General features: G+C 48.8%; 1 protein-coding gene across 19 annotated transcripts in view; it reads right to left on the bottom strand.

Moving 5' to 3' along the window:
• Positions 1 to 27,336, bottom strand: part of LOC104143713 (USP6 N-terminal-like protein) — a 117,443-nt gene that overhangs the window by 38,703 nt on the left and 51,404 nt on the right. For 14 of the 19 annotated variants that reach the window (XR_011141284.1, XM_068944648.1, XM_068944647.1 and 11 more), the window contains one exon: positions 5,438 to 5,753. The exons of 4 other annotated variants lie outside the window; for them this stretch is intronic. The gene's annotated coding sequence lies outside the window, so the exon portion shown is untranslated. Of the gene's footprint in view, positions 1 to 5,437; positions 5,754 to 25,944; positions 26,409 to 27,336 lie in introns of those variants that run through there. One more of the 19 variants, XM_068944654.1, reaches the window with a different exon arrangement.

Below are 27,336 nucleotides of genomic sequence, written 5' to 3'. Positions count from 1 at the left end.
CTAGAAAAGCAAGCCTTAGAAAGCTACAGAGTTTGTTTGAGGGGAATGGCACTTTGTGCACACGCAAACTATTTTTATTTTTTTAAAAAGACACTTATTTTCTGCAGAGTTTGAAGAAACGCATCCTGCCTTGATACAAATTTCAAATTAGAAAGAAAGACAGCTGCCTGCCAAACACTGCACGTAGAAGACTGAAACACAGAAGACAACTTATACGTTGCAGTAGCAAAGAGAAGCACTAGTTGTGACTGTTCAAAATCTGCCTCCCAAATTTTGTCCTTTCCGTACCGTATCTTCCCCAGAGAACACTTTGCTCCTGTGACAGTCACACCTTGAAGCAGCCCCAAACAGGAATGGTAAGAAAACGTGAACAACTCCAGAAGGATATTAGATACAAGTAACAAAAAACCTCAAGCTCTGCAGGTGGTGTTTAGCTGGGAAATAAAGCTACCCCTGGTTTCTTTTAAAAAGAAGAAGGTGAAATCATGTCCCCCCTCCCTCAGTCCGTCATCTCTCAGTGAAATTTCCAGCTCCCAGTTTACGATTTAAGGAAGGAATAACTAACTCCAGTAGCAATAAGCCCACAGAGGCTCGGCCAAAAGGTACGTTCCTGCCGATATGCACTAAACACTACCTAGCAATCGGCGTATCCAGGCTCTTCACAAAATATCCCAACTTTTCCTAAACGACGAGAAGAGCTTTCCTGAAATTAATGCTCCAGGTGGGATTTCAAGTATTGATGCAGACCCCTTCCTTCTGCTGACAAAAATCCAAGACTGGGCGCAAAAAATATCGTCAGCCTGCAAGTCGGATTTACTGATACAGTCCTCCAAAAACATCCCTTTTCTTTTTTCTTAAAAGCATTTTTTTGTTACCTTGTTGTAAATGCTAAGGGGAAATGGATCATCTCAATCCACACTGTGCTCCTTCCTTTAAAAGTAACACAGTCACTCACACTGCATGACATAGCTGTACTTGATGACACAGCCCAAAGCAAAATGGGCTAAGAAAAGCTAAGCTTTATGAGAGTAGCCCCTACCTCACCTAAAATTAGGTATCTACAGGAAGCCTCAGACCAGGATCTCTTCCCACAGAGGCGATAATGAAAAAGGAAGGGTAGGAGGCAACCAAAACGCCACTCACAAGGGTTGCTAGCCGTTTGCAGTTCATATTCCTCCCAAAACACAAGCCAGCTTTGGCAGCGGGACTGAGCGTCTCCAAAGGGTGGACCTGCGCGCTGCGAACACGCTGCCAAAGCTGGAAAGCAGAACGGAGCGTTTCGGTGGCACGAGTGCGGCGCGGCCACCTGCCCTGTCTGCACCTCGCCCCAGGGAGGACCGACACAGCTTCTGCTGCTCCCAGCGACCAAGGGATTTCTCCTGCTCCTGTCCCGGCCCGAGCGTAGAAACTGGAGGTAACATCAAACCAGGACCAAAAAATAGGACGAAAAGCAAATTATCTTCTTCAATCCAGGTGACGTGGTGCTAAGAGATACTTACGCTTCGCTTACTAAAGCCTCTCTGATCTCCTCTAAAAACGGGCACCTCTGACAAGACAGATCCCCAGTTGACAGATGAGGAACCAAGAAGCTAGACACGACAGTACTGTGATCCAAATTTTGGGCTGCATCCTGGGGCTGTCCTCTCTCCCTTGCCTGCCAGCCCAACCAGATCTTCGCCTGGTATCTCGACACGTGAAACTCTGTCCGCGCTGTTCTCTACCGCAGCAGCCTTGCATCCTGCCGCCGTTCCTTACAAAGCCCGGGAAAAAGTCCTTCCCATTCCCCACTGATGCATCACCCCCTCTGCAGCCCCTCTGCTGTCATCCTCCCCATCTACCAGCAACGGGGATCTGCTTTCTCTCCAAAGAGATTACAAATTTAGCTCCCTCTGGGCAACGGTCTGGGGAAGAATTGGGCTCGGCCGCCTCTTTCCAGAGTGGCTCCTTCACCGAGGCCGCATCTGCAACGCTCTGCTCACCTGCAGGTCTCCCTCCACCCTTGGGTGGACGAAGGCGCTTGATTTATACAAACAAGAAGAAAGCTCCACCTAACTCCCCCTGGATGGGAGACCTGCAGGCAGAGTTTCACCTCTCAAAAATCCACCCAGCTGTGGTCTAAGCAGAGGGACCGGAGCAGAGACACCGAAGAGCCAGCAGACGAGCTGCGCAGTGCTTACTAAAGGGTTGCAGGTAGCTGCACACCAGCATGCCTTGAGATACCTGACAAAAAATTCGGTCCCACTGCGAACAATTACAGGATTCAACTCCTCACAGACCTTCTCACAAGGGGACAGAAAGCAAGTCCTAGCCTTTGAACTGAGCAGCTGTGGTGATGCTACACTGATATATTATTTATTCTTCGCACCAGCTGAGCGTGAAGGAACGGGGATTTTATTGTGAACCAACCATTTCTACCACCAGTAGCAGGGAACAAGCAGGTCTCCTTCCTCCAGGCACTCTGCGTGTGTCCTTGGGGAGTTTAAACCTGTTCGCAAAGCCCCCCTTTCAAAGTGCTGAACTGCTACTCCTAAGCCACCAAGCAACTAAACCTCCTTTGAGCCAAAGTTATTTAATTTTCAGTCTCTTCAAGCCCTTTGTGTCTTCCTACAAGGAAAACACCAAGTTTTACACAGATGTCACGCTGTTATGCTGCGCTGGTGTCAAACTGCACTGCTCGATTTCACTGCCTGCTGTAAAGTGAACTGTACGTCCAATATAACTTGGCAGAAGGGCTTTTAAATGAAAAAAATCAGAATATCTCCTCTTTGCAGGAGGTCAGCACAGCATTGCGTTCTGAAGCTTGGGCTGGATTTTGGGACGTTTTGAAATCTGATCCTTCGTTATTTTATACCGCGGAAAAACATCTGCTCAAGCCACCTGAGATAACAGACCGTGTCTTTTGGCCGTTTCTCTGTCGCCGCTGCATCCACCGATTACAGCGGATGATCAAAGGCAAGCCTGACATAGGTGCACAGCCAAACGCAGTTGAGTTACGAAATCTTAACAGTTACCTCCCACGAGCCGAGTTGTCTTACCCACCTGCACTCCTCCTCGGCGTGCCCCATCGCCAGGGCAAGACTTGTACAACTTGCCTGGTTGCTCGGCTGACAGATGGTAACTTCTTCCAGAACTGCAAGCTGATACTGTACCCAAGCCCGGAGAAATACGTATGATTTGAACCACTCTATTCTACTGCAAAGAGCAAGGCACTGAAAACCACTGTCCTAAAGAAGAAATGATGAGTTTGGCTTAAGATTCGCTCGAGTTCTCCACGTGCCTGACTAACTACCGCTACAAACTGCCATCAGCCAAAAGCAAGCAAATGATGTATGTGAATTTTGACACACCATACCGAAACAGAACGCTGACCTACGTCAACCTGAAACTACTCTATGGAATAAAGTCAAAAAGGTAGTGCATAAGACCACATCCACAACCTGAGAAACTGAACAAATTTCTGTTCCTGTTTCACAATCTATTTTCAAAGGGCATTTTAATATACCATTTGTATTCACTGCCTAAGGTATAAACTAATCCCTGTAATTTTCCTTTAAGGAACATGCCTAATGGAGCTGACCTCTAAGCATTTATTAAAGTGATGAAATGCTTACACAGCACGTGCTAAGAGATGAGACCCTCAGCAAACGAGGCACACCTGAAGTCTTTACCCGCCTTCGCAGTTGCTACACTTCCTCAGTTACTAGCTTGGAGAGACTGATTACTGCATTTGCACGCCAAGGAATAAACAGTACAATAGCGCAAGTAAAAAAGCGGCTAAGGAAGCAACAGGCTACAAGAAGTTAAACGGCCCTGGTATGATTTACTGAAGTACGTGAAACAGACACCTCTACATGCTTCAAGCTATTGGTGCCGTCAACTCACAGCAAACGATACACCCTGCAAAGATGCTAGTTGCCTGACTCATGTACTGTTGGGCGGAGGGGGGCATGGTGAACACCAACAGGTTGAAATACCAAGGGGAGCCATAAGCAGAGGCTCTTCTGTCACACGCCTAAGAAAATCTTTCAGAAGAAAAGCTGAAGGGTTAAACCACTGAACATACCTCCTACCTGCAGGTGACATACGCACAGCTTCGGATCTGCTTCAACTGTATTTCTGGCACATGATGAAACCCCAAAGCCTCCTAAGATATCTGAGAGGCCGAGCGGAAAAGCGGAGGAGCTGCACTGCAATGCCGGCTGCTGTGACAGCAGCCGAGCTGTGCAGTATTAGACAGACACTCACCTACAGGTCGGCACATCCAGGAGATCATGGGCAACTTTCACTGTCTGTGAAAGCGCCACACGCTCCTGCCTACATAAAAAGCTTCTGCTTCTTAAGTCTCAAGTCTTTACACCAGTCTTTCCTACAGAAGTCAAGCAGCACATCTGAGATTTTACTTAGGCTGTTCTCCATTGCTACCTCAAGTGTCACAGCTGTCTCAGCATTTTTATTAGAAACCCTAGGAGGGAGATTTCAATCCCAAAATGGAGAACTCCAGAATTCCTGCACAGTGCCACAATGGTGGCTTTTGGAAAGTCTCAATCTCCAGCTTTTAAGATGCTTACAGCAGACACATTTTAAATGCCAGCCCAAGCAACGTTAGGAGTTACAAGTCCTGCAGTGGTTGCACCAAGGACACCTGCCAAGGTGATCCCCATCTGCAGCTCATCTCCCATTAACAAAACCAGGTGTGTGGTTTGCAACAGCAAATGTCCTCACAGAAGCCAAACATCAACTTCAAAACAGTGTCATAGGGCTACAGGCCCAGCCAAATGGGCTGCAGCAAAGGAAATCAGACTGGCACTCACACAGTGAACTACGTCCTCAGGAATGAAATTACTAGCAAGCAGGATGAACCAAGATACAGGAGATCCTGTTTGCATGTTTATTTCCTTGACTACAACAAAAACACAAGAGCACACAGGCCTTTTTTTTTTAAGGCCATAGGGAGTGCTAAGCCAGACGAGTTTCAAGGAGGCTTAAGCTTTAACCTATCTTGGCATCTTTGAAAATGATTGCCCAATGATTACTTTATATAAATGAGTCACTGATGTGTTAGAAAAAAGTTCCAGTAAGCGCCTGTCCAAATAGGTTTGCATCGTATCTGAAACTGCACTGCATGCTGAAGGAAAGATTACAGTGATCTCTATCAAAATACATTCATCTACTTAGTAGAGACATTAGTAAAAGTTGAGTGAGAATCTCCACTACAAGTGGGTTTGATGCAACAAGCAACGTCCCAAGAAGCCCAAACGCAGAATATCCAGGGTTATTACACAAGATGCTGACATGCACAGGTCTGAACCATTTATTAGCACAAATATCCACAGCGAGCAACTGTGCTCAGAGCGACTGCCACCAGTCCTTGAATTGGTTTCTTTGTGGGAAGAAGCAGCACGGAAACACCAGCTAGCCCAATACAGCAGGCCCTTACCTGAGCTTGGTGTCAGGTGCCGAGAGGCATCAGTTCAGCTGGAGTTGTTCTCTCCCTTTTGGGCATCTAACTGGCGGGAGGCTTTCCCGGCGCCAAGCCGCTCGTCTCTGCCATAGATCACGATAATCCTCCGTACTCGGCTGTCACACCCTGCCAGTTCCAAGTCTCGTCCTCCTGGCTGGCTTGCGCATTCCCAGATCAGCACCGCAACTCTCCTCTCCAGTGCTCCTGGGCACGAGCGCTTGCAACCAGCAGCCGGGAGAAAAGGCAGCCTGGGAAGCTCTCTGCAGGCGGGCTCTCTTTACCATCAAACTCACTGCAAAGAAAACAAAAAGCTGATAAGCTTCCCGTTTCTTGCACAGAGGAGGCACTTCCCTTCACCGGTGGCTGGGTAGCCTTGCCAGCAAAGGGTTAAATACATTTTTCCCTTTGCAGTCTGAGCACCAGGCACTCGGGACTGCTGCGCTTCCCTGTGCTGCGGGCAGCGCTTCAGGGGCACGAACCGCTGCCCAGGAAGGGGACCATGCGGAGGAGGAGGCAGCTTCAGACTGCAAAAAACAACGGCGGTGAAACGCGGCAAGTGAGACCTCGGCTTGGGAAGCCGCAGATGTTTCTAAGCGGCGTTACCGAGGCCAGGCTAAGCTCTGGGGGGAATCGAGGCGAGGAAGGAAGCTCCACTGAATCACTAGAGACAGGGCGGGACATAGCACCGGCAAAAAACCATGCCGAAAGACGAATTCCCAGCTTGCCAAAGGGAGCGGAAGGGCACCCCACGGCATGAAGTACACGAGGCTTGTCTGCCCCGCAAAGAAGAAAACCCATTTCCCATGATGTCATTCATGCTTGATTTTGTTTGATTTCTTTTAGTTTTTAGGACGGGTTTCCTCCCCGCCCAACACGGAGCACTGGCTATGTGCTGCTTTCTCTTTTCCTGCAGAGAAACTCGTGCCCGGCCTCGCCTTATGTTATCAGGGAGGACCTGACAGAGGGATTTTGCTCAGGATGGGGGTGGAAGTTTGTCATCATCTGACGGGACACGCTGGGGACAGGAAAACCAGCCCGTGCGCCTCCACTCGTGTGATACCATTTGTCTGGGGTGCTCACCCAGGGAAGCGCAGCTCGGACACAACCCAACGTCTGGCTTTCAGGGGGCTCCTGCGCCTTAGCCCACCTCCCGGCTTCTGGGGCGACAGAGGGGCTTCCCTTGGACATCTCCAAAGATGCTTTTTGCCTTAGCTGAAGGATACAGTCTGGCACGTAATTTAAGCTGATCTAAGATCATGCTCCTGGCTGCAAAGGAAGGGGGTGGCGGGGTTCCTGCCGTTCCTCCCTTTCCCTCCAGAAAAATATAAAGTTGGGGGGAGAGGGAAGCAGCACGTTGCCTCTTTCGGTAGTGCCAGGGACTTAGGTCGGCTGCAGGCTGGCTGGCTGCGGTCACACACTGAAGTCATCGGACTGCTACAGAGCAGGCACTGGCAACGCAGACTTAGCCACTTCCCAGCACTTGCGGTTTCTTCCTGATAACATCCTCATAGCCAACAAGCGGCTAAAGCAATCCAAGGGACACCGGAGCCCAATGAACAGCTACATCATTACATGACAGCCTCAAAAACTGGCATTGCTTCCCACTCTAAACATCATCATCAAAAAAAAAAAAAGAAAAAAAAACAGAAAAGTCCCTACTAAAGGCATGAAGGCTGTCCAACGGCGGCCTGTGACATGGGGGCACGCACACGGCTTTAAGGACCACGAGCGCTTTAGAAAGTTTTCACCAGAGCATCGCAACAGCACTGCACAGCCAACGACAAGCTCTCCCAGAGCAAAGATGACTTACCGCATCAGAGCGGGCGGAGGAGTCCTGCTCTTGCCGCCAAACCACCGCCTTCATGTCACTAAGATGTTCTGCAATGTTTACGGGAGGAAAAGACCTACCCAAGCAGCCTACGGCACTTCTCTGCTGGGGAGGGAAAAAACCCGCTTTCCACACTCGCAGAACAGACGAGGGTAGACAGAGGGGATTTTCCCCCCCTTCCCCTACACACACCTCTTTTTTAATTCTCACCTTATGTAATGCAATGAGATCATGTGCTGCTTTCACAAGTGTAAAACTGAGAATTTACTTCAAAGTGCAACACTTTGGTTTGAACTCAGCCAACACCGCTGACGGTGCGGGGAGGGAAGAGCGTGCTAATGCCCAGCAGAGAGAGCACAGCTTGCTTTCATCAAAAAGCCACTTTAATAACATGATTTCTTTTCAGATTTTATTCACAAGCACTTGTGAAATGTCGTTTCTCCACATTCACATACTGTCAAACCAGCTGAATCCCCCTGCTGTCACCTCTCCAACACCGGGGTGCCACAACCCAAAGCCGTGCAGACGACTTGGCACGTGCCCCTTTTTGAGGTGGCTACTTTTATCACTAAGTAACCTACAAGGTAGATTACGCATGTTTTCCTCTGCCCTCTCGGCTCACACCACACTTATGAAGTACTGCAGAAAGCAGCGGGTGCAGCAATAATACTACTACTTTCCTGTAAAGCACCACTAGACTACGGCAATATGACGGTACACGCGAATAGGTTGGCCAAGCCTTTTATTTATAGAAATCCTGAAACGTAAGGCTGCGTTTCCATGCTCTGCAGGCCCCTCAACGCTGTGCGTGGCAGCACTGCCAGTAAATAAAACCTCAGCCCCCTCCCCAACGTCTTTCCGGTGCTCCCAGCACTTAGGTTTCACCCGCACTTTCGGACAAGACTTTTGCAGCGTGCCTTCGAGCTCGGGTCAAGGCTCTCTGACCGAGGACTGAGACACAAGAGAGAAGCAGGGAGGAAAAAAAAAAAAAAAAAGAGGACTTAAAGAGAATTACTCCGACAGCGGCTCCTCCCTGCTTATCCTAAACCAGACAAGAGCTGCAGAAGCACCAAAGCTGAACTGTTGCAATGTCAGAAAACACGGCTGCAACCATAAGCTAAGCCCTCAGAGCAACACTGCTATTCTGCAAACACTACTTCAGCAGCTTCTATTTTCAGATCTCAGAGGGAATAAAAACCATAGCCAAACATTTGTTTTAGGCACTTTTAGCCTGGAAATCATCTCTTCTAGATGATTTAAAAAAAAAAAAAAAAAAAAAGGAAGATGTATGATTTCTACTTGACCTCATTAAAATAAGAGAAGCAAACTGGAGAACGAAGAAGTCCACATGCTGCTTTGGGAATTGAAGACTAATTTTCCCTTTTTTCTGCTCTGCGTTCCCTCCTTCCTCCAGTCCAGTGTCTACAAAAAGGCCAGCAAAGCCAGAAAAAAAATCCCCTTCTTTTGGGTGATGAACCGGCCCTGAAAAGGAACTATATAAACAAGGACGTTAGGAACGAGTTGCTTTTAGTTGCTTAAGGCTGGAAGAGAAGTTTACATTTCTGTAAACTAAAGGAAGCTACAATATTGCTCACTCTCCACTTGAACAGGCAACAAACCTGACAAATTCAAGCTGGAAGCGTAGCATCCAACTAAGCAAATTTTAAAGAGGCTTTAAGTATACAGAGAAAATGACTTAACGGCAGCTGTAGGTTTGTACGCGTTCAAGACTAACCCAGGCTGAATTGTGGATTTTGAGCTGAAGCACTGAGAATACCCCAACGCTGCTGGATGGGGGAATAACGGTACTCAAATACGCCGGCAAAGATCTGCCGCCCAACCGCACAGCTCATCCCAGCGAGTACTCCTCCCAAAATGCTTTACTTCATTCTTCTCAGTCCGCGCAGCAACAACACGGGACGTGCTCCTCTTCCTTTCACCTCCTCTTGGTCATTTTTGCTTCCAGAGGCACAGGGAAAAGTTTGGTGAACTACGGGTTTTCACTGCCTTTCCTTCTTCCCATGCAAAACGTTACTCGCTTTTAGGCTCAGCGGCCACTGCCAGCTACAGGCGATTTAAACACAACAAGCGCCCGAAGCAGAGGGGTACGGGCAGACATCCTGGCTGATACCCGACGTTTTACCCTTGGTCCTAAGAGAGCGGGAACTAAGGAAACGGTCACTAATCAAAAACTAAAGGGCAAGAAGGAAACAAAAATTAGCCAGTGCACCACCAGTGACCTGCGCTCTCCTTGGCACAGAGGCACCTTGTCTTTTTAAAACACAAATAAGAAAATACTGAACATCCTTTCATATTGAGTCACAGGGTCAACCAACGGAATAAATAAGTAGAAAGTTAAAAATTCACTACTGCAAGAAGATACAACTCGTCTGTGGAAAGCTGGCAATATCTTGGATTTCCATTACCTTCAAATGATGACTTGGGATATTTATAACACACCATTAATATCTGTTCTTCCACTGAAGCCTCGAGCAATCATGTCAAGCAAGAGAAAATTTCAGGAAAACAGGAAATATTTCATCCAGCACTGGAAAGCTGCTGAGAAAACATCTCCCAAAGCACCACAATCTTTTACAGCCTTCAAGTATATGCAGTGCAGTGTTAGGATAAGGAAATTTTTAAGGAGTATTAAGGCAATTTTTTTTTTTTTTAAGTTACAACATAACCTTGTCCTTCCTTTTTGGTTGTTGCTATATCCTAAAATTACTCAAACTGAACAGCTACAGGAACTTTTGCTCTTTTGTGCAAACGCAACATTTCACATAGGCAAGTTATGCTCCCTTTGAGGAAATCTTTTGCACAGGAAGTCCTCCTCTCTTCTTTAATGGGAAACATGGTTATAAAAACCAACTGGCAGGAAGGTTTGAGGCAGATGTAATCCTCGTGGCGTTCTTCGGCGTATAAAACAGCAACCGCACCTAGGTCACAGAGCACGTTCTGCTAAACGCAGCTCGCCAACCTAGAAACCCATACAAAAATAACTCGAGTTTCTTTATAGCATTGAAATCAACATCCGTGCAATTTGGTCCGGGCTCTAAAATACTTCTGACGACGCACGCTGTGTTTGGCTGTCACTGCTTTACCGCGGCAAATACAAAACGCTTGTCTGCCGCGGAGACCGGATCCGCCAAGCCTGCCAGGGTCAGAAGACGAACACGCAACGCTGCAGTTGAAAGCTGCACGTCTCTGTCATTTTGGAGTGAGCGAGGTTATTGCAATGACGGCACCCGCTGCCATATAGTCCCTGACTACGGTACATTTATACGACCCACACCTTTGCCATGTGCGTCCGGAGGATAAAATGAGTCTTTCCCCCCACCAACACCTTCCGCCAGCCCCATGTTCACCTCCCAAGCCCCAGCACCACCCTTTTTGCTGTGTATTTCTTAATTAGCCAACCCCCAACGTAACAGCTGCAAAACACTCTGAAAACAGAATTAATTAGAAAAAATGACCGTTCCCTTCATTTTGGAGTTTTAATACTTCAGATGCAGAAAGCGTAATAAAGGAGAAATGAAGAGGACCTTTCCCAGAGCATGTCACGGCAGCAGAAACGAGGCAGAAGACCTGCGCCAGGAGCGCGCAGCGCCCACACGCAAACCCGCCTGGAGAGCGGCGATAGTGGCTCCCCGAGAAGCCTGATAAGGGCTCTGCAGGGGTACGCAGCTGCCACAGGCTCCTTGTTTCAGGAAGGAAAGCAGGACAACTGGTATATACTGAATTATTTCAAATAAACTTCAATCACCCACAGAGGAACCAGCCAAGCATCCTGCCAATTACTTACAAGGTTAGAACAGTCAATAAAAAAAGCCCACCTTACACCTTCTACCAACGTACACTACTATTACGTACTGTTAATATAACATGAATTAGAAAACGACATAAGCTAAGCCCCCCTAGCGTCCCTGCCTCTCTTCATAGGCCATTTCAAACAAGCATGAACCCGAAATTCAGGTTTGCTGCCTCTGCTGCGTCTCCATCCCTTGTTTTGAAATCTCTTATGATAATCACAAAATTGGGACTAGGCAGAGACCTGAAGCAGCTCATCACTGCGAACAAGCCAGGACTTGAATTCTAGCTTTAAGGCATGGGAAGAGGGTGCTGGTGCCCCGAGCTCATCACGCAGGAGGAAACTGCCCGTTGCCGCGTAGGGGACAGACCTCGACGACTGCAGCAAGCCGTGCTGACAGCCCTCTGCACGCAGCCTCTGGGCTGCCTGACTGCTCCAAGGGGCCGACGGCAACAACTCCTTGATGAGTATATTGCTGCTTGGCCGCGACTGTGCCTCAGGGAGGCCTCCTGCTTGCACAAAGCGTCCACCAAAAGCAAAACCCTTCCTCAGACAAACGTTAGCAGTGCCTTAGCACAGCCAACAGAGAGGAACAGCCTCCTTGAAGCGCTGCCATCTCCCGTGACGTCAGTTATTCAAAAGCCGTATTAAGACAGAATATCAGGGAATCATTTATTCCCAGGAAGCTAGCCGTCACCTTGCACCATCTCGCAGCACCTGGTCGTCGACACCAGCCTACACGTGGTCTCCATCCCAATGGGTCAGCACGGTCCCCACCATCTGCCTTCCGAGATGCTCAGCCACAACCCTATCAAGCTGCCCAGTGCCTGACCCCCTTGCCCAAAGAGCTCTCGGCAATCTCAAATGGCTTTGATGCCTATGAAAAGAGATAGGGAAACATCTGTCTGCTATTCTGTGAAAAAATAAAAAAGGTTCTTCATGGGACATAAGAGGAGGAAAAGGCAAGTTACCCTAGCAAAGGGCAGAGGGTCCTACTAGAGGATGCTGTTCACAGAATCGTTTAGGTTGGAAGGGACCTCTGGAGATCATCTAGTCCAACCTCCCTGCTCAAGCAGGGTCACCTAGAGCATATTGCCCAGGATCACATCCAGACGGGTTTTGAATATCTCCAGCGAAGGAGACTCCACCACCTCTCTGGGCAACCTGTTCCAATGCTCTGTCACCCTCACAGTGAAGAAGTTTTTCCTCAGGTTCAGATGGAACTTCCTGTGGTTCAGTTTCTGCCCATTGCCTCTTGTCCTGTTGCTGGGCACCACGGAGAAGAGGCTGGCCTCATCCTCTTGACACTCCCCCTTCAGATACTTGTACACGTTGATGAGATCCCCTCTCAATCTTCTCTTCTCCAGGCTGAACAGGCCCAGCTCTTGCAGTCTTTCTTCATAGGAGAGATGCTCCAGCCCTCTAATCATCTTGGTAGCCCTCCGCTGGACTCTCTCCAGGAGTGCCATGTCTCTCTTGTACTGGGGAGCCCAGAACTGGACACAGTACTCCAGGTGAGGCCTCACCAGGGCTGAGTAGAGGGGCAGGATCACCTCCCTCGACCTGCTGGCAACACTCTGCCTAATGCACCCTAGGATCCCATTGGCCTTCTTGGCCACAAGGGCACACTGCTGGCTCATGTTTAACTTGTTGTCCACCAGCACTCCCAGGTCCTTTTCGGCAGAGCTACTTTCCAACAGGTCAGCCCCCAGCCTGTACTGGTGCATGGGATTATTCCTGCCTAGGTGCAGGACCTTGCACTTGCCTTTGTTGAACTTCATGAGGTTCCTCTCCGCCCACCTCTCCAGCCTGTCCAGGTCCCTCTGAATGGCAGCACAGTCTTCTGGTGTGTTAGCCTCTCCCCCCAGTTTAGTATCATCAGCAAACTTGCTGAGGGTGCACTCTGTCCCTTCCTCCAGGTCATTGATGAATATATTGAACAAGACTGGGCCCAGGACTGAGCCCTGGGGGACACCACTAGCCACAGGCCTCCAACTTGACTCTGCGCCATTCACCACAACCCTCTGAGCTCGGCCATCCAGCCAGTTCTCAAGCCACCTCACCGTCCACTCATCTAGCCCACACTTCCTGAGCTTACCTAGGAGGATGTGATGGGAGACAGTGTCAAAAGCCTTGCTGAAGTCCAGAAAGACAACATCCACTGCTCTGCCCTCATCTACCCAGCCAGTCATTCTGTCATAGAAGGCTATCAGATTGGTCAAGCATGATTTCCCTTTGGTGAATCCATGCTGACTACTCCTGATCACCTTCTTGTCCTCCAGATGCTTAGTGAGGACCTCCAGGAGGAGCTGTTCCATCACCTTTCCCGGGATGGAGGTGAGGCTGACAGGCCTGTAGTTTCCTGGCTCCTCCTTCTTGCCCTTTTTGAAGACTGGCGTGACATTGGCTTTCTTCCAGTCCTCAGGCACCTCTCCTGATCTCCAGGACCTTTCAAAGATGATGGAGAGAGGCCTAGCGATAACATCCGCCAGCTCCCTCAGCACTCGTGGGTGCATCCCATCGGGGCCCATGGATTTGTGGATGTCAAGTTTGGACAAAAGATCTCTAACCCGATCCTCCTCAACCAAGGGAGAGTCTTCCTTTCTCCAGCCTTCCTCTCTTGTCTCCAAGGTCTGGAATTCCTCAGGACTGGCCTTAGCAGTGAAGACTGAAGCAAAGAAGGCATTCAATAACTCTGCCTTCTCTGTATCCTTTGTCACCAGGGCACCCGCCCCTTTCAGCAGCGGGCCCACGTTTTCCCTAGTCTTCCTCTTGCTATTGATGTATTTGAAGAAGGCCTTCTTGTTGTCCTTGACATCCCTTGCCAGATTTAATTCCAACTGGGCCTTAGCCTTCCTTGTCGCATCCCTGCACGCTCTGACAACGTCCCTGTATTCCTCCCAAGTGGCCTGTCCCCTTTTCCACATTCTGTACACTTCCTTCTTCTGCTGGAGTTTGGCCAGGAGTTCCTTGCTCATCCATGCAGGTCTCCTGCCCGCTTTGCTCAACTTCTTCCTCAGAGGGATGCACTGATCCTGAGCCTGGAGGAAGTGACGCTTGAATATTAACCAGCTCTCTTGGACCCCTCTTCCTTCTAGGGCCCTACCCCAGGAGATTCCCCTAAGTAGGTCCCTGAAGAGGCCAAAGTCAGCTCTCCTGAAGTCCAGCATTGCAATCCTACTCATTGCCCTGCTCCCTCCTCGCAGGATCCTGAACTCCACCATCTCGTGGTCACTGCAGCCAAGGCTGCCCCCAACCTTCACATCTCCAACTAGACCTTCTTTGTTCGTTAGTACCAGGTCTAGCATTGCACCTCTCCTCGTTGGCGTCTCCACCACCTGGGTCAAGAAATTATCATCAATGCTCTGCAGGAACCTCTTTGACTGTTTGTGCCTAGCTGTGCTGTCTTCCCAACAGATGTCAGGGTGGTTGAAGTCTCCCATGAGAACCAGGGCCTGTGATCGTGAGGCTACTTCCAGCTGTCGGTAGAAGGCCTCATCGATGACTTCCTCCTGATCAGGTGGCCTGTAGTAAACCCCCACAACAGTGTCACCCATGTTACCCTGCCCTTTAATCCTTACCCATAGGCTCTCAACTTGCTCTTCATCCACCCCGAGGCAGAGCTCCATACATTCTAGCTGCTCCCTCACATAAAGAGCAACTCCACCACCTCGCCTTCCTGGCCTGTCTTTCCTAAAAAGCACATAGCCATCCATGACCGCATCCCAGTCATGTGAACTATCCCACCATGTCTCTGTCACTGCAATGAGATCATGGCCCTGCGACCGCACACAGATCTCTAACTCTTCCTGCTTATTCCCCATGCTGCGTGCATTGGTATACAGGCATTTGAGAGAGCCAGTCAAGCACGCAGGCTTCCCAGAAGAGGTGCAAGAGGATCCTCCATAGCCATGTTGCATGCTGTCTCCCCTGGTTGTATGCACCCGCTGGAGGCATCCTGACTTGAACGGTGTTTTACTGACTCCCCTGCCACTATACCACTCCCCTTCCCCCATCTTGCCTAGTTTAAAGCCCTCCGTACCAGGCTGGCCAATCTGTTGGCAAAGACGCGTGTGCCCCGCTTAGTGAGGTGGATCCCGTCTCTCCCCATCAGCTGTTGATCTTCAAACAGGGTCCCATGGTCATAGAAACCAAAGCCCTGTTGCCAACACCAGCGGCGCAGCCAGCTGTTAACTTGGAAAATTCGTCTACTCCTCCTCCTGTCCTTTCCCCTCACAGGCAAGATTGAGGAGAAAACCACCTGGGCTCCCAGACCCTTCACCACCATTCCCAGAGCTCTGAAGTCCCGTTTGATGGTTTCCAGTTTGCCTTTCGTGTCATTAGCACCCACATGGAAGATCAGCAGAGGGTAGTAGTCTGATGCATGGACAAGCCTTGGCAGTCTTTCCACGACATCTCTTATTCGAGCCCCCTGTTACTTAACCAGAGCTCTTCAACCCTTACAGTTACTAAAGTATCATCTCTACCTCCAACTAAACCCAAAGAGGAGAGCTTCAGGGAAGTTCCCCCAAGGGCATTGCCTCTCAAGTGCTCTAGTCTCACCCTGGCCTATTTTTAAAGGCAAGGGGAAGGAAATGGTTAACTGTGTGAAGGCAATTTCATATCAAGAGACACTCAAAGGTCAAAGGGTAGGCATGATCAACACCCGAGACAACTCTACTTTTGGAGGACGGCTCTGCATGGTGTCCCCATAGAGCGTGTGGGAGCAGGTCCAGCACAGAGTCAGAGCCCAACCCCTACGTGCCACCACATCACAGGGCGGAGGCACACATGAGAAAGCACGACCAATCCAGGGCAAGAGCAGGTAGATAAGCCAGGCGACTCGGGGAAGACGTCAAGCCAAGAGCCTGGAAAGGAGCACAAGGATAAAAAGCAATGCCTCATCCTTCTGTTTTTCTGAGCAGCATCCTCAGCCAAACGTGCTTGAGAACGCAACACAAGGAACTTCACAAAAAACAACGCTCAAAACCACAGTGGATCTATTACTTACAATTACTGTTTTCCACGTCCTCAGCGTTTCCACCACGAATAACGTACAGCAACAGAAGTGGGATAAAAGCAAGTCAAAGGGGATCAGAGTAGATTTAAGCCTATTAATGAAAACACGTGAGGAGCATTTTTCCAGGGACAGCTGGAGCTTACAGCGGGCAGGTGACACTACGCGTGGAAGAACTACAAAAACTAAGGAAGGATCCTCACTCTCTTGGATGAGATAAAAAGCAGAGGGAGAAATTTAAGTAGATGAGAAACTGGCATTGATCGTAAAGACAAGCATTTGTTAAGAGGAAGCGACCCATGTTCTGTGCAGCGGGTAGAGACCTGGGCAGACACATCTTGAATATAAATCAGTTGTCCTTGCTCCAGTGGCTTCCATCCTGTGGTCAGCAGAGCACTGGAAGTCCATGGATTACATTGCAATGCTTTTCTTGGTCACTTTTGGCAGCCCCTTCAGGCAATTTATCTGCATGAGATTTCTATAGAAAAGGAAAAAGAAAAAGTCTGATTCTTGGAAAACACGCAGGAGTCCATAAATTGGAAGACACTGAAAAGGCAGTGCCCTGACGTTGTGAAGACAGTGCAAGAACTCCAGTCACTGGCAAGACTGCCCAGAAAACCAAGCAGCCGTTTTCTGCAATGTTCTTGTCCCCAGGAAGCAAACGAAAATAATTCAAGTATCAGCTGTGTTTCAAAAGGATAGCGAGAACATGACACTCTGACTTAGCTGAAGACATGCTCAACCAAAGGGAAAAAAAATGATAACTTGAATTTGAAGGATGATCAATTGCTGAAGATAAAAATCTAGTACGATGGGGGCACCACACATCAAATAAATACATTTTTATCTTAATTTGCCAGGGTTTTTAAGAACTAGACAGTTCACTTGGACACACACATTAATTCCCTTATTTGCTACAACAAACGTTTGCAAGCAGGGTGATGATTTCTTATGTAGTTTGGAAAATGAGAGAGTTTAAACTCCAAGACTAAATCCCAGGAGCACTGAACGTGTCCTAGAGCGCAGTGGGATTTGGCACTATGCAAAAATGATTTGAAAAAAGATAGCTGTCAGTCAGTGGGGATCTGAGAACAGTGGAAGGTATTTTGGTAGGAAGGGCATGAAGAAATCAGTTTTCTTTTCCTGAAGTAACAAACTAGGAATAAGCTCCAAGCTTGAGTTAGAACATGACTACAGGCCTTGAAATAAGACTTTAAAGTAGAATACCAATTGCATGGGGGCAGGGTGGCGGGGAGGCTGCATTTTGTTTTCACAAAACATCAAGGGTAGGAAGGACTGTCAACCCGAGTCCGCTCTTTAAAGCGCAATCACTTCAGTCTTGTCCTGGCTGAGTACAAAATAAGAAAGGTCACCTTTCCTGGTTCTCAATGCGTTAACATAGCCATTGCTCCCCAGCTGCAGAAAGCTAGATGCAACTCTGCATCTCTGCAGAAAAACTGTTGATAAGCCAGAGCAAGCATACTTTTCCTCTACCAGTGCTAGCCTTGGCTTGTGTCCGGATCACGGAAAGAAGTTCTCCAGTAAAATGTGTTGAACATGCAGATTCCTTATCAGTACTTCACGCACAAAATTCCCAAAATCTTAGCTTTACAAGATCATTAGCAAAGTTCAGTGGTTAAGAGGTTATCTTACACTACTGCATATTTTTAGCATTTGTGTGTAGCAAGTGTTCACCCATTCCCCTGCCCATGTAAGCCAGGACCTGGATTCCCATCTTAGCTGACTGGGCACACACCTCCCCGTCACTCAGTTCAGGAGCTAAAGAAGCCCAAAGTACATCTATAACGGCACAGAAATGCTGGAGCTAGTACACCCCAACCAACCTGCTTGCGGTAGCTTGGATACCACTCAGATACCGGGGACCTCAGCCTGGTGCCATGAAAAGCAGGAAGCGTGCCCACATCTGTGCCAGGACAGCACAGCAGAATACACACTAGAAATGTGCTATTTAGGAATGCAAATAAAGGCACAGCACGTATGCAGCCTACAGGGCTGTTTTTCCACTGTTAGCCTGCAAAGTAGCGAGGAGAGATGCCCACGTTTCAAACCACCAAAAATTGAACATACCATTTCAGCTCTGGTTCTCAACATTTCTGTCCTCCTTCCCTTGGCAGCTGCTTCTGACCGATGCCCAGCCGCAGCAAAACAAAGCTCCTGCCAAAATCAGGGCCTTTCCCCAAGGCGGCTAGATCGCTGCTGCTCCAAGCAGCATCTCTCTCTTTTTGGCTATTTCTCCACTGGATCCCATTTCTAGGTTCTAGCAGATAAGCAGCTGGGTGGGGTCTCAGTATTCAACAAGACTTTCCTGGCATATTTTACAAAGGTCAAAACTTTACCAAGTCTGCTATGGGAGGGCGAGCGCTAAATGTCATTTGCGGCATTAAAGCCCGTAACGCGCTAAAGCTATTACGCGTTTCTCCTGCTTCCTTCCATTGACAGAAAACAAAAGCTTGCACCCTTACTGCTCACCGTCACGAAACATTTGCCTTTCCAGGCTGTTTCTGCCCTCCTTGTTTTGGAAGTGCTTTCAGTAGAGTAACAGCTCTAAAAAAGAGTAATAGCACACTCTCTCCCTCCCAATTAAAAGTAGCAGCACGTGATTTGGGACAGAGGCCTTTCGTAGCCCGTCTGGTAAATCCAACCCAGACACAAGGGCACACCAGGAGGACCCTTTCCCCCTGCCAGGGACTGCACACCCTGATGTCTCCTCTGTGATCCTACAGGTCCCGCGGAGAAGCTGTTGCTCAGCCTGTGCAACCCGCAGTGATGGTGCCAACGCTGCCCCGCACACCGCCACTGACCCGCTGCAAGGACTTTCCCTTGCTTCCTAACTGCACGCCATTTTCAGACCGTATCCCACCCACTCTTCAATATGCAATTGCTGTTTCGCAGTTCTCACCACACAGAGTATCGTATTTCCTTCCTGCCAGATCATCACGCTTTACCTGAAAACCACCAGGACGAAACCTGCTCTCTTGCTGATTCTTGCCTGCTGCTGGGCAGCGGCAGGATGCGCTCTCCCACCCCGGTGCGCCCAAGCCCCGCAACGCTCCCGGCCAACAAGCGATTCAGAATTAAACATGGGTGTCACATGAAAAAACAGGCCCCAATGCCAAGCTTACAGTTCCCAAAAAAGCACGGTATGCATGCACACGCTCAGTCATCTTTTATTTTTAATTCATTTTTTAAGAAGCTAATCAGAACACCCAGTTTAAGGTCCTAAAGCCAAGAGCAACAAGAGTTCAAGTATTACTCAGGATATGAAATACTCAACTACCACAACCTGAGCTGACACTTTGCAACGTCCCAGCAGACATCTGCCTCCCATGGCTGTCATCAGGCCCAAGCAGACTTTGTACGCACACGGTATTCCCCGGCAAGGCAAACATTACCCAGACAGCCACTCCCTACTCTGAAACTGAAGCAAGTGAAAGTACTAAATAACAGGTAAGGAGGCTGCCAAAACTCTCCTGGAGGGGTTCGGCGCTAGCCCTGCGTTACCTGCTAGTGAAAGCTCTCCGGAGGGCTCACCCGGAGGACCCAAGGGACTACTTCCCGCCGGTGACTGCTTCGGCATGAGGTTTTACCAAAGTCTGAACAGTTTGCAAGAAAGATTCAGCTTCTTTAAAAAAAAAAAAAAAATTGCTTGGGCTAAGAACACAGACATCTGGAAAAGATCGCACTGGCAACTTTCTGGTGTTAAATGATGTATAACGTCTTCCAAGTGAAATCCTCGTTATTGCAGCGATAGCCGTGCAGGCTCGCCGAAAGCAGTGCTTGCAAGCATACCATCTGGCATGCCGTTGCCTCGTGGCCGGGCCGGGCCACGCTCCACTCAGGCAGCAGCCACACGTAAATCCGCTGCAGGAAGCGGCCCGGATGCTGCAAGTGGCAATGAGTTCTCTTTTCCTGGCTCGGTGCTGGACCACTGACCGGAGGTGGCACTGACACCTTCAGTATGCTGGGTTATCTTTTCTGATTGATCGCAGTCCAACATCGCACATGCTTGTGGCCATTAAAAAAAAAAAAAAAGGCATCCCAGGTAGTGATGTAATTAAGTACTTGTCACGAGCAAAACAGTCTCGGCTCAGGGAATTTTTACTTAATTTAATTTATTGCCAATTAACAAAAACTCCTAATCACTGATTCAGATGCTGAGAAAAAAGCAAGTACAAATAATTAACCACTTAAATAAACACCTTTCCTCTGCCTTCCCCAGGCTCAGCTTAAGCCAAACACCTCTCCTTCCCCACCCTAATCCCGACTTCCCTCGTCTTTGTGTCCGGTCACACTCGGTCCGTCCCGGTCGCTCTGCGACACTTGCATCCAAGCGGGCCTGCAGGCAGATGGGCTCCTTGACTCAGTCCTGCCCGAGACTGTGTTTGGCTGGCTGGACAGAGCCCGACTAGTTAGAAATAGGGAAATGAAGGGAGACCTGGCCTGCTGAAGCACAAGTCCCCCCCCTTTGACTTGGGAAAGGGCCCTTATAAAATATCCCCAATTTGGAAATTGCACTCTCTCAAACAGTGGAACAACCAGACAAATTCACAAGAAAGCAGATGTCACTACTGCTCCCGCCCACGGGCTACTCCTCCCTCTTCCCCTCCCGCCAGCAACACGTCTTTGGCTGCAAAAGCACTCAAACTACAAACGTTTGAAAGAAAATATTATAAAAAGTTATTCTTAAAAGGAGGTCTAGAAGAGCAACAACTTGAAAATCGCTTCAGCTAAAAATATCTAAACCTCACAGCCATTCTTTAGAGAAAACGTTATCAGATGTTTACTTCCCAATGTTATCATCATCTTTATTTTTAATTAAGGTGGTATTTTCTTATGAAACTTTGAAAACTGGGCTTTTGTTTTCAGGGAACAGAACAAAAGCCGCTCAGGAAAAGACCTGGTCCACTGCCTCAAAGATCCAATTTTTCTGTGCAACGTAATGCTAAGATACTGTCTGAATCTGGCAAGTGCAAATCTTAATTTTCTTCTAAAGTCACTTAACTCTGCAAAATAACTTTCTAAAAAGAGCAAAGTATTTCAGCCATATTAAGTTGCAGAAAGTCTGTGCAATATGGATTCCCCCCCCCCCCCCCATAGGCCAGGGCACGAAGGTAGAGAATGCGGGAAAAAGATAACATCGACAAAGGGATCGGCAGCAGCACGCACCAAGCATCCACAAAACCCTGGCAGCCTGCACGCACGAGCCTGGAAACCTCAGCTTGTCTCATCCAAAGTCTAGGTCAGACAGCGTGCTGGAAAAAAAACGAGTTATAGACAGACTTTGTTGGATTATTCAGCCTGCTGCCCAAAGCCCACCTGCCTCTGCAAGATGGTAACTGAGGATTAGCAGACACCAAAAAAGCGGCAGTGTCCTGCCACGACGGCTCCTTTCAACAGTAGCTCTAGAGCCACTCTAGGGTCCTCTTTTGGAGCTTCAGCCTAGAAGGTTGGGGTCATGTAATGCCCCTCAGGGGCACGCTGCAGAGTCTGGATGATTTAATCTGTAGCAGGCATTTGTTTAAAAAAAAAAAAAAGTCAGATGTGGTCTACTGTTAATTTGCAACAGGTCATCGGCTGCTCACTTCCTAGGATGCCCTGCAGTATGCCTTGAGCATACTGCATTAATAATAAGCCACGTTTTTTACAGCTTAAGACATATTTTTAACAGAGAAGCGCCTGCCTTACCCCTCGGAGCCAGAGCAGTCCTGGCTGACAGCTCTGTTGGGTCGGGCTCAGGGAAACCCAAGCAGGGACTGCACGCACACCATACCCTGACCATAAAGGCTTCTTAAAACACATCTAAGTATCAACACCGAGCCACTAAAGGCGGTACATACACAAAAGCGTCTGCCAGAACACAGCAGAGCAGGGTAAATAAAGATTACGTTTAATCCTTATAAAAAGACCAAATAACTATGTTAGTCAGAGTCTCTAATTACTAAGTTCTGCTTTAAAGAAAGGTTCCTTATAAACCATTACTCAGCTTGTACTTACAGAAGTCTGCTGGTGTTGGCAAATTCAAGTTGTAATATGAAGTTTTAACTGTGGACAAGCTTGACTTTGAAAAACACTAGCCAAGAAATCCTCAGAGATCCGTCCGGACTCATCACTGCCGTGGCCACACATGCAGATTTCCACGTGCCAGAACCTCATCACGTGCTATTTACTGATTGAGAATAACCCCTAAGTGGTTTATAATTGCAGGTTACAGCAACAAAGACCGAAAACACCAGCCAGGATCTAGCAAAACTAGCAGGACAAACAGAATGAAAGGAGATGCAATTAAACATACCCCAGGGTTTTGTACCTTTTCGATGCTTAAATAAGCTCTGGTTTATCGACCGCTCAGAGAAATACCAGGGAATTACTGCAGGCAGACTGGCTAACATACAGCAATATTTTAACAAACCATGAACGTATAACAGAAATATTAGCGTTTCACAGCATGCTGTTGCCTCCAAAGATATAAATGAAATCCAGTGATAACTTCTCTCCTGAAATTACGTTCAGGTCACACGCTCTAGCCTGCGAACACTGCTCACAGCACGCTGCGGAGGTGCTGTGCTGAGAAAGGCCAGAAAGCTGCTCAAGAGTTAGATTCACAGAGGGGAGGAACAGGCTGCTTGTTTTGGAAAAGGATGACAAAAAATTGAGCACATGACAAAGGATAAAGCAGCAGTAACCTTTTTACTTTAGCAAATATACATCTCTCCCCTGCCGCACCTTGTTTCCCTGCACATCTCATTGCCCTTAAGGAGACGCATCTGCAACCCTCCCATTCCCTCAGTGCCAACAACAAAACAAGTCAGCAAAAGTCCCCGGGATGCTGAATGCCACCAGCACTTGCTCCGGTTCCTTCTGCTCGCTGCCTGCCCCTTTTTCACCCACGGTCTTCCCTGGACTTGGCCCTAAGGTGTTGGTCCTTCTGGCCAGCACCTCTTTTTCTGGTCCCACAGCGAACAGCTCATACCACAAGAGTCCTATTCCTCGGCCAGCATCTGCAGGTAAAACACAAGTAGCTCCATGGTCAGCGGAGCTAACGAAGTCGTGTTTACAAAGGCATCTTGCACTAAATCTACAGATCGTTCACTTAAAGCCAAAGCACGGATTTCACTGAGACGCAGGAAAGACTGCACAGAACAGAACTCGACTGACAAGCAAGCGGTTTCTCTGGTTTCAAACGGGGGGAAAGCCAACAGCCTTTCCCAAACTGGCGGCATTCACGTTGTCCACGTCTCGTGTGAACTCTCCAGTGCTTCCTGCAGCACAGACCACAGTCTTCACCTTGGCAGGGCCCCAGCAGGTCCGCCAGCTGCATCATCACTGATCCCAGCGGACTTAAATCCACACCTTTACTCCATGTGCTCCTCTGTCAACGTTGTTTGAAGTTGGCCCAGTTCAAAAGTAGCAGTATCAAAGACATGGAGCATGCAAGCCTCCCGTTTCCCTAAGAAGTCAGGGCAGAAGCCTATCAAAAAAAATTTTTTAAAGAACTAACCTGAAGATTATGAGCAGAGGAACATTCACAGCCATGTTATGCAGGCAAAAAAAAAAGGGGAGGAGGTGGTGGTCAAGCAATGTGCGTTGGCTTGCCCTGGGAGCTTCGCGCCCTTTCCGTGGGAGCAAAGGACCTGGGTCACCACAAAGGAGGTGGCAACGTGCTCGGGAACGGTGTTTCCTGGGTCCCCACCACCAAGCACGTGCGGCGCTCCCGGCTCCACGGCTGCTCTTTTCTGTACAACCAGTTCAGATGAACTCGGAAACCTTGCCCACATGACGTCACCGCTGGGTTGGCTTCTAAGTCAAGTGAGCTTTTTATAGAATTTCCCACTGACAAATTTAATCCAGCAAACCCTGGTAGCCTTAGCCAAGCGGAAGGAAGGAAAAGGGAAAACAATAACGGCACCATCACTGGGGCTGAGGCCGGTGGACAGCAACTCAGGAAAGAAACCAAAACAAATGCAGGCCCTGAGTTTACTCCCCGATACCTGCATATGAGCTAAGAGGCGCAGGTAAGAGCAAAGCTAATTGGAGCATTGCCTATTTCTGCACCAGGGCAGGGAAGAAAAGGATGAAAAAGAAGAGGAAGGAAAGGGAGAGAAAGGCTTTGCTTAAAGTTTGAAAAGAGCAGATAGAGTTTAGAGAGAGTACTTTCACAGCAGAGGGGGTTTTCCAGCTCTGCGTTCACGCGGCAATCACTGTGTGTCCTAAAAGCAAGCTGGGGATTTCTGCATACTCAGAGAACAGAGAAGATTCTTTTCTATAAATATTCTCAAACCATTAGCAAGCAACATTTGCTGGAAGTTCTCACAAAACATTAATGGAAACAAAACCGTCCAGCAGCTTGGTCAAGTTCACGCACGCGTGTGTGTCATCCTTCTCTTCATAACTCTGCTCAGCACTTCCACAGCGCGACGGAGCAGTTCCTCTTCCTTCCTTGGCTGCTGCTTACTTCATCCTTGACTGGGTATCCACATGGAGGTAGCCGTTGCAACAGCCAAGTGACTCACACAGCAGCAATGTGGGTGGGACCAGTTTCCATGCCTGGCTCCTGAGGACACAGCCTTTTATGGTATTTTTAGAGTGGAAGCTCTTGTGGTTTGTAGCACTTTGCTTTTTGTCTTACACAAGCCTTAGAGACAACAGATCGTACTCTTCAAGGCTGCGGTGCGGCCAGCGAAGAGGCCAGGCAGGTACGAGAAAGCGAACGACCGCCTCGTCTCCACTCCCTCACCCGCAGGAGCCCGCTGCTGGGAGCTGCTGCCGCCCAGCCGCGCTGGAGCCGCGTGAGGCCGAAGCCCCGGCCCCAGCAGAGGCTGCTCTGGGGACGTCACGTGCTCAGCGTGGCAGCCGCAAGGCTCAAGTCCCGTCGAGCCGTCACCCTCTAAGGTAGTTAAAGTGTCCACAGACTAATAGAGCCCAGTTTTCTAAGGATTTATTCTCTTTGTCCCCTGAATTTTCCTTTCTACATCTCCAGTAGCAAGTGAGCGGGCAAGAGGAAACCCGTATTGCTCCTGCTGTGCAGGGGATGCCGAGCACAGGAGAACCAGCAGCCGCCAAAGCCTGTGGCGGCCAAGTCCCGCCTGCCTTCCCCTCCGTGAGGACTCTAACATAGGATTGCATCTCCCATTTCTTAGCCATCAAGAAGGAGATTAACTCTTCAGATTTTTACCCCATCAAATTTAGGTGAAACAGGTCAATAGTTAAGTAGTTATTAGGGGAAAAAAAATCAGCAGGGGCATTGCACCAAAAACCAGGCTAAGAGCACCCCAAAGACCTTTCCCAGAGGAGAAGAGCAGCGGCAGAAATGCCACTTTCCAGGCTTGCAGTCCACAGCACACAGGACTCAACCGCAGCGCACTAACGGAGCCGCGGGTCTGCCTGCTCGGCTGTGTCCTTTCGAAGTTGACTGCCACACTGGCGATTAAAAGAGCATCCCCAAACATTGCCCCACATGGTTTACAACAGGATTGTGGCTGTAGAGTAGCTTATGTTACAGGACAGCTCTCCGCTCTGCTTTCCACTGGAAGCATTATCTGTTTCAGAAGAGAAGGACACGAAAGTTTCTGCCTCTTCATGCATATCCAACCACAGCTCCAGCTGGCAGCTGATTTTAGTCCTTTTTAAAGCTGCTAAATGCCAGAGGAAATTAAATTATAAACTGCAAATGCGTAAAATCTCTAGAAGAAACCCTATCAAAACCAAGGAAAAAGTAGTAAGCAATCCTGATGCAAAACACTAACATTAAAGGTTTGGGTCCCCCCCCCCTTGTCAATCCCAGGGAGCTCTGGAAGTAGTCGGCTTACCAGGCAGAACGGCTGAAAGACGGACCGTCCCTATGGACCGCCCTGGCACAGACTGCACCACTGGACTCTGCAAAGTCAGAAGAGGCAGCAGCAAGCTGCTCTGGCGCCAGCTTGCAGAGACAGCAGACAGCGCTGAGGGGAAGCCGGGGGAGGTCTGCTTTAGTAAGCACTGCACAGCCAGCTACACGCCTCGGAGGCCAGCCAGAAAGACGGAGTCGCTCAACAACGGCCGACCACGCGACGAAACCCTCCAACCCTACTGCAAGGTAAGGGTGCCCTGATGGCGATCCGGCACATTGCCGTTAGCGCCTGCTAAGCACAGCGATCCCCAGCGATGCCCCGCGCAAGGCTGCCGGAGGCGGCGTGCTTTTCCCACGCGTGCAACTTGCCGCCGCTCCCCTGAACAACTCCGAACGAGAGAGAATTTCTTCCTCCTGCTGCTCAAGTCTGCAAAGCATCTTTTAAACTCGCACGTGGCTGGCGTACGCTGCCCTTCTTAACGCTTCACGCTAGGGGGGATTTCTCCACGTGTAATCTCAAGCGAGCCATCTCACAGCTGCTGCTTTTAACCCTTTCGAGGGGACGTGGAGAACTCCCCAGGCAGATGAAGATGAAATCTTTTTCTCTCCAAGCAAATATAATGCATTTCCAAGTTTAGACAGTCAGCTTGCTGTTAGATAATGGATTAAGATTACACAATTAAAGTTCAGCAAATAATCATGTGAAAGGCTCCATCCTGTGCAAAGGAACACAGCATATTTCCTGCAGTCTTCAGGAGCTACACAAAAAAAACCCCAAACCTTGCCATAAGGACAACAACATCATGCCCAACTACTATCCTCTCTTATAAGTCCTGCGGAACCAGATTTGTCATAGGAAAGCAAAGTGAACTCTGTCTTCCCTTATTTCTCATGAAATTATGGAGCTACAGACTGATTACAGACTCTTCAAGCAACAGCTGTGTAAGAGGCAGCACAAGCTCCTCAATTTTCATTACCCTTTACTTTGACCAGCACTGTCAAATTTGATCAGGAAAAAAGAAATCAGGAGGAAAAAAGGCACGCAGAAGAGCGCTGAACAACAAAAGTAACACATTGAAAGCTCCTACTTACAGGAAACGGACACGTCCAAGAGTGAACTCGGGGGCTCACATCTCCCTTCGTAGCCCCATGAAGGGCAGGGACCAAAGGAATTTGCCCCCTATACGCTTAACACCGTGAGGTCTGCTTGCTGCAGGCAACTTGGTGATGCTCTAACCCTAGCGTGCTGAGGGACCGCGCTGGCCCGGTCCCGTGAGACAAGCGCTACATGGTTCTTCTGCCCACTGCAGCCTCCAGCTGCGCAATAACACACCTGCGTTTAAAATCACCTCGATACATTGGCCCACAAACA

The sequence above is a fragment of the Struthio camelus genome, chromosome 5 (genome assembly GCF_040807025.1).
Source record: "Struthio camelus isolate bStrCam1 chromosome 5, bStrCam1.hap1, whole genome shotgun sequence".
Taxonomy (NCBI): Eukaryota; Metazoa; Chordata; class Aves; order Struthioniformes; family Struthionidae; genus Struthio; species Struthio camelus.
This window is presented reverse-complemented; position numbering and strand designations above follow the sequence as displayed.